Below are 8,815 nucleotides of genomic sequence, written 5' to 3'. Positions count from 1 at the left end.
TCGTCAACCTTCCAATTTAGATTAGTTCTTGGAATTGTTTTCACATTTGAAACAACAATCTCCAGAATGTTATCGTCCTTACTGGCAATTCTTGGAAATGCAAAACGACCTCGCCTAACAACTACTATTTTGATTTATTATGATGTTTTTACAAAATATGAATCTAATATTTCGAATACATTATAATAATTAGATCACATATATATTTATATTACTATTGCTAATACCTATAGCAATATTACACATTATATTATATATTAGCATATCTCGTAGCTCATAAACATTATATTATGATATATTTATATTATTAGTATATCTCGTAGCCCATAACACCTCCCCACAAAAAAAAGGTTTATGTCTGCAAGACAGAAATTTTTACAATTTTTATATGTTCCAGTTACATTTCATTTACATCAATTACTTAATAAAATAAAAAAAAAAAAATATGTATATTCCTTTATAAAACATAAAAATCCTTCACCTCAATAATTATTACATAAATAAATCTGTGAACAATTAATGTTATTACACATGTATGTAAATTTAAAATATCTGTCACCTTTATTAACTATTATACTATTATTAATTATTGTTATATCTCTTTTTTTTTTTAACGTGGTGATGGTGGAGCAGCAAATGGTATATCTTCGAAAATTTCCGTACTATAATTTCCTTTCCTCATTGGTTTTCTATATCCAACTATTTTCCTAGGCTCTATGATATGATGATTGCTAACATACCTACATATTATTAGTATATACATAGCTAATATTAATATCATACATAATATAGCTAAACCTACTGTAGCATATAATAAATTTGAATGAATAAATTGATGTTTTTGCGCTTGTTCTCTTATTATTTCATTATCGATCATTTGTTGTACCTCATCGAGTGATTTAGATACACCATGTAGATCTGTTAATTGTATATCTGTTTCGTTATCCCATTTCTCATTTATTGTATAGTTATGTATGTGCTCAGGTATTTTGTCTAATAAGTTTTTCATTTTAGTTACAGGTACAAAATCCTTGTATTTTCTACTTACATCTTCTTCTATTGCTAAATTAATACTACATCTCTTTGATACGGTTCGTCCGGATGGACGACCCGTTTCGTAAATAAATACACTTCTTTATTTTGAGTATTACGTGTTTCTATTTCTATAAAATAATAATTATGTTTGACAATTAATGGGCTGAGTAAAGCGTCGATTTGTGCCGACCAGACTTGTATAAGTGGGTCGACACAATCGGGGGCGCTTGGGTTTTAGCCGGGCAATTAACGGGCTCTAACTATATAATGGAGTATTTCATATTACAAAATATATAGGGTGTGGGATCCGGCCGATGTCGGTACAAGCTTATATAAGCGGTATTCCGACAACGAACCTGGATCGGATAGGACAGCTTAGTTAAGCGCCTGGGTGGGTAGTGTGTTGGCCCTGAAAAGGGCCGTTTTATTGAAGCGTCACCGGATTGCACGCCGACACGGGTCTTATACCGTTGAGCGGTAACCACGTGGATAGTCAGCGCCGATCGTTTGGATACAGCACCGTCGGTAGATCGTCGTCGCCGGATTATGCTGGCAGCCGTAAAGCGGCGTTTCGTTGGTGTCGGTCAGCGATCTAAAGGTAGTCCTGGTCTTCTTATGTCTGGTTTCTTTGTTGGATGTTGACAGTTTGAAGGTTTGGAAAAGACTGACTAGATGGTCGAAAGTGTCCGGTATTTATACCGTCTTCGGCCATCTAGTCCGTTATTGATTGGTCCGCGTGATTCGTTCTGGCAGATAAAAATCACACCATTGTTCTGCATTTTGTATTTACCAGGTGTGATTTTTTATCTGTCAGTCTTACTTGTCTTACCCAATTGATGTTGTTGGTCTTGAAAAAGACCTTTTTATTGATCAACAACTCATATATACCGTTTATTCCGTAACATCTTGTAAATATTCAACAACTTGTATCTATTATAGATATTTCTCCTGAGTTTCTCATTTCTTGAATAAACGGTTCTATTAAATCATCACATCCTACTGTTAAAACATCGTGTCCTACATGTATCCATGTATTTTTCTTGTTAAGCCTATGATATATATTTTCACTCAGTGTAAATTTTTTAAGTACACATGTATTCGGTATTGTATCTGCTCCTTTGAATAATTGTATCTCACACGGTTGATGACTATTAGCTTCTTGTATTGGCTGTGGTAATTTACATATTTTGTACATATTTAATTCTGTACAATCGCTTATTTGTTTATCTAAATAAGTAGTAAATTTTTTCCTATCTTTTGTTATTGCAATATATTCGTACATAAGTGAAGTAACATACCATCCAACTATCGTTTTTTCCATACGATACATAGGTATAGGTATTACATTAAACAATGTAAATTCAATATCCATAACTAATGGTATTTTTGTAATAAACACTAATCTTTCGTTTTCATAATATACACTCATTTTTGCTATTTTTGAAAATTCACCTATTTCTGATGGTTTTGTTCCTACAGGAATGTCTAAGTTATTTCTAAAATATTGTTTTGCTGTTCTTAATATTTCTGCAATTTCTTGTGGTGTCATAAGACTTGGATGTATTATTCCTCCTCTTGCAGCTGTAATTATTTGTTCTAATGTGGAAGTTTCAAATGCATATTGATTAGTTAGTATTGTATATAAATTATGTACTTCATCTGCCATTAATAAATCTAAAATATCGTCAGTTCTATTTTGTATTTGTAACAATCTTTTATGTAATTTTTGTTCTTTGTTTGATACGTCCTTATATAACTCTTCAGTACGATTTATTGTATTAGCTATTTTCTTCACAACTGTTTTTACTACCGTTGTTTGTGTTTTCATTATATGTAAAATATTATTTCCTGTTTCTTCTGTTTTTTGAATTGCTTCTCTGGTTTTCTTAACACATTTGTCATCACACACACCAATTAACGTATACATAACATTACCTATAATATTTATTAATCCCCTCTTTTGTCTTTGATTATTAATATCTTGATCAGTAGGTTGACCTCCTAATGATAAATACATTCTTTCTTTTTGATTAGTTATTTCGTCGTGTAACCCTTTCACGACGAGCGTTAATTTTTGTTTTAATATGTTATACAACTAGCACACACAATTGTGTATGTAAATCTATACTATCTTCAGTCCTGATTGATTAATTGATTTTAGTAATAGGTATTAACGAACCTACACAAATGTGTGGTTGGTTTCTTAAAATTATGTAGACTAAAATAATTCAAATAGAACGTTTAAACCTTAACCACACGATTGTGCAGGTTATTCCTTATCTATAAAAAAATAAACGAATTTAATATTTCTAAAAATAATCATTTGTTTGGAATTTTTGTCTGGCCTATTCAATACGATAACCATTACATTAAATTATCATTAACCAACGCTTATTTGTGTTGGCATTATTTTATAATATTATTTGGTACATGGTGACGATTCTTATAATTCAAAACATACACAGTTATCGTTAGTAGTTCCTTCGGTTCGGACGGCTAAAGTAACCTACACAATTGTGTAGGTTAGTATTTTTTTTCGTGTCTTTGAATTTTATTGTTGTTTTATATCTTTGTTAAAATGCGTCGTGCAAAGTTAAATGCAACCGATATTTTAACCGCTTTAAATGAAGAATCTGAAATAGACGATTTCAGTGGTGATGATTCAGATTTTGATACAACATGGCAACCTTTACCTAAAAAAAATGCAGGTCAATCGGATTTATCTGGATCAGATTCTAACGAAGACCAAGATACATTTACCAATAACGAAGGTAATAATAAAAATAATTTGGATCTCAGTTTAAATACAAATGATATAGAAGTACCAACTCAAACTAGTACACAATCAATATCAAATATTGGATGGAGCCAAATGCCTTTTCTGGGTGTACCACTACCCGAATTTAATGGCCCTCATAATCGTATTGAATTAGGATCACCTATTAGTTATGTAGAAAAATATTTACCTGATTTACATTTCGAAGAAGCTGCGCTATATACTAACATGTATGCATTAAGTACTAAGGGGAAAGAATTCAGGGCCACTGCCAATGAAATAAAAGTATTTTACGGTGCCCAGGCGTTGATGGGAATTATTAAATACCCTCGATTTTTTATGTACTGGCAGAGAGGTATCGCTTTGGATCTCATATCTTCTGCAATCACAAGAGATAGGTTTTTAGCTATACGCACACATTTACATTTTGTTGACGTAAATAACCGTCTTCCAAACAACAAAAGTAAATTTTGGAAAGTTCAACCGTTGATCGAATTTGTTCGAAATGCGTGTAGAAATATACCTCGATCCATTGGTTTATATTCTATAGACGAACAGATGGTACCTTTTACTGGCAGGTGTCCTTATCGGCAATTTGTAAAAAATAAACCGCGTCCCGTCGGGCTTAAAAACTTTGTGATTACGACCACTACAGGAATGGTCCTCGATTTTGAACTATATCAAGGGGCTGAAACTCCTTTTGAAGACCGCTCTCTTGGGTTAGGACCCGCTGTAGTTCTACATTTATCGAAAACAATACCCAAAGAATCAGTACTATTTTTTGATAGATATTTTACAACTGTCCCATTGATGAACCGATTAAATGAAATCGGTATTCATGCAACGGGAACAATCATGCAGAATCGTTTGAAAAATATTCATTTTTCGAATGACAAAAAATTTGAACGTGGTGTATGGGAGGAATTCACAAGAGCTGATCAGAAATTAACTGCCATTAAATGGAAAGACAGTAAATGTGTAACAATGATATCGACAACAACAGGTGCAGAACCACATCAAATAGTTAAAAGGTGGAGTAAAACTGAAAATAAAGAGATAAATGTTCCTTGTCCTGCAGTAGTAGTATCATATAATAAAAATATGGGCGGTGTTGACTTGTGCAATCAACAAATGGAAGCTTACCGCACATGGTTTAAATCTAAGAAATGGACGGTAAAAGTTGCAATACATTTCATAGACTTAGCAATAGTTAATGCTTGGATGGAGTACAAAGAAGACGCAACTAAAATGCAAATTCCCAAAAAAAACATAAAAGATTTAATGGAGTTCAAAATCAATATCGCAAAAGAATGGCTTTCAACACCCACAAATAACAAACGACCAAATGAAGATGATAATCCTGTCGATGCAAATGAAGAACCTCCAAACAAAGTTCAAAATTTTAGAGCACCCATTCCAACAGAAAAAAAGGTGAAATATTTAAATTTATAAGTCTTTTATTAAAAATGTAATTTATTTTATTTTATTTAGCGTTATGATGCGTATGATCACTGGCCAGAAGCTGACAGTTTAAACACTGCCCGGAACTGTAGAAGAGAGGGATGTAAAAGCAGAACCAGAAACAAATGTACTAAATGTAACGTTTATTTGTGTCTTACTCATAAAAACAACTGTTTTAGACTATTTCATATAAAATAAATATAAATATATAAAATAAATATGTGTAATAGTTAATTGAAATAACAAACTACGAACCTACACAAATGTGTAGGTTTATTTTTAAGATTTTCAAATAGTTTGAAATTTTGTTTTTATTAAAAACGTTATCATGAATGTATACAGATTCCATTTTAACAATAAAAAGTTGTAAAAATTAAAAAAAAGGATCCAGGTTTTTAGAGGGTCCAAAAAAAACCTACACATTTGTGTAGGATCGTTTTAAAACTGATCACTGTATGATTTTGTATTCGTTTTTAATCATGCACACGCTAACCTACACAAATGTGTGTGTTCGTCATGAAAGGGGTAAGTCGGTTATTACTATTTGATATTTTCCGCATAAATCTATATGACTTTTATCAGTACATATGAGGGCTCTAGTTTCAAAGTGTACATTCTCCATGTTTCATGAAAACTGAGATAAATATCATTGCGTATTCAATTGTCAGCGCTGAATTCGAATAACTCACTATTTTTGAGCAAAATGGTCTATCTCCAGTGTATTTTAAGATTGAAAATTGCATTTAGTTTCAAAAAGTACAATCTCCTTGATTAAGTTTGTTTCAAAACGTACAATCTCACTATTGCCGAGCAAAATGGTCATTCTCCAGTGTATATTTAAACTTGCTATAACTTTTAGTTACAATACGTACAATATCTAATCAAATATTATTTTTCACGAGTTTTACTATAAAAATAGATTTATAAATACATTGTACATCGTTTGCACGCGTTTTCGCTTATCGATAATGACGTCTTAATGATCATTGTCAATAATATTTTATTATAGAATATTAAGTTTTCAGTTGACAGTGCGCTGTTGTTAACGTCACGTCGTGTCTTTTGTCCATTTATTATATAATATTATTATATTTCGTTCATGTGTGTTCTGTTTAAAATTTAATACAAAAATAATGGAAGTTAATATTACTCCTACAACCGACCAGAAGACCAGAAAAAGGATACGAAATACAGCTGAATGGAAGAGAAACCAGCAGAAAAAAATACGGTTAGTGTTATATAATAATATAGAAAATAATCATAAAAAAATATGCATTTTAAACATTTTTATTTTTATTTGTAAACCTGGACATTGAAATTATTATAATTCATAAGGTATACTTCTGAACAATTTTTAATTCCCATACTACTTATTAATATTAAAATTAAAAATATTATATTTTACAATACAACCTGAATATGCACTAACCCCATCATCTTATCCCGTCTGAACTTATTTTTTCTTTGACGTAACTTATGGGTAATGCCTATTTTTTTTAGGTATAGTCCACATACGCTTCCAGTTTACCCAACTTGTGGACATAAAACAAATGCATTTCAGTGTACTTCCATTACTATGACTGAAATAAAAGAGTTCCATTCGAAGTTTTACGAAACGAAAGAAAAAATAGTGCAAGACAATTTTATTTTGAAATATTGTAAAACTGTTCCTATAAAGCGTAAACGACCAAAAAATGATCGACATACTCAAAAAGTATTTCAAGCGCAATTTTTCGTCCTCACTCTGCAAAAAAATATCTTGCCTGTTTGTAAAAAAGCTTTTATGGACATTTTATGCATAACTAGAAGAAGAATTGACACTGTCACTAGAAACTTTTTTAATACCTCATTACCACCCAAGGAGAATCGTGGAGGCGATAGAAAATTGGTAATGAACAGAGCCCAGAGAGATTCAGTTATGAAATTTATAAACAAATTTAAGGCAATTGAATCTCACTATTGCCGAGGACACAGCTCTCGTTTATATCTCAGCTCCACTTTGAATATCAGATTGATGTGGAAAATGTACATGAAGGAAAACATCAACTTTCCAGTAAAAGAGAGTTATTTTAGGTTAATTTTTAACACCGAATACAACATAGGTTTCGGCACGCCTAGGACTGACGTTTGCTCAACATGCTTACAGTTGACCGAAAAAATTAAAAGATGCAATGATCAGGATACCAAGGCTAGGTTATTGACGGAGAAAAAGGTGCATAAAATGAAAGCAGAAGCATTTTACCAAATTTTAAGGGAACCTAAAGAAGGTGTCGTGATTTTTTCGTTTGATTGTCAAAAAAATCAAGTTCTACCGAAAGTTCCTGATCAGCAAGCGTACTATTCTCGACAAATTTACATGTTTAACTTTACTGTTGTGAGAGGCACTTCTAAAAGCAAATTAAATCCCAATACAGTCACCTGTTTCTGTTGGACTGAAAATGAATACGACAAAAGTTCAAATGAGATTGCTTCCTGTATTCATCACGTTTTAAATTCGTCAAATTTTACTGATATTCATACTATTAAGCTTATGTGTGATGGTTGCGCGGGCCAGAACAAAAACACAACACTTATTTCAATGTGTTGCAACTGGCTCGCCAAACAGAATGTTATTTCAAAAATTGAAGTTGTATTCCCAGTAAGAGGGCACTCTTTTATTCCTCCAGATCGTGTTTTTGGTCATATCGAAGTGGAGTGCAAAAAGAAGGAAATAATTTTAGAACCTCAGGAATATTTGCATATTTTTTCAAAATATGGGACTGTCCTGAAAGTTGGAAAAGATGTTGAAATTTATGACTGGAAAACTGAAACCAGCAAGTTTATTAGGCCTCCAGGACAGTGGCATTTTGCTTTTTCTAAAATGAAAAGAATGATTATTACAAAGAATTCAAAAGGAGTAGTGTTAGTTCGCGGTGAAGGCGTGTACAATTCGAATATTGGAATGGGAAAACCGATTACAAAAAAAGCAAGGAACATAATTAACATGAAACCATCCAAAATTCCAATTCGGAATGTTGTCAGCAGTAACAAGAAAACTGATGTAAATAACCTACTAACTGCACATTATGGAAATGAGTGGAAAAATGATCCGGGTTTAATTTTTTACAAATTTGTCATAGAGGGAGATGAAATACCGGGTTATGTTGAGGAAGACAATATATTATGTGAACGTCATGCAATAGAAGATGAAATCAATGTCGCCGTGTAATAAATAAAAATATTTTATTGACTAACTTATTAAACTTTTTTATTTTTAACGAGTTTTATTATTAAATTTAATATTAAATATTTAAAGTAATAATAATTGACAAGTCTAATTTTTTTGTAAATTCTAAACTAAAAAAAAAATGAATAAAGACTTCTAATTTAATACCTATTTATTATTTAGTAAAGTTATTTTCAAAACGAGCAATTTCCTATTGTTAGTTTCATACTGTACAATATCCAAACAAAATTGTGTCAGAACGACGACAAAATCTTGTTATTTTAAGCAAAAAACTGGTAAATCATCTTTGTATAACTATATGAAAAGGTTAAAAAAAT

Source organism: Melanaphis sacchari, unplaced genomic scaffold (assembly GCF_002803265.2).
Source record: "Melanaphis sacchari strain LSU unplaced genomic scaffold, SCAv2.0 Contig502_pilon_pilon, whole genome shotgun sequence".
NCBI lineage: Eukaryota > Metazoa > Arthropoda > Insecta > Hemiptera > Aphididae > Melanaphis > Melanaphis sacchari.
This window is presented reverse-complemented; position numbering follows the sequence as displayed.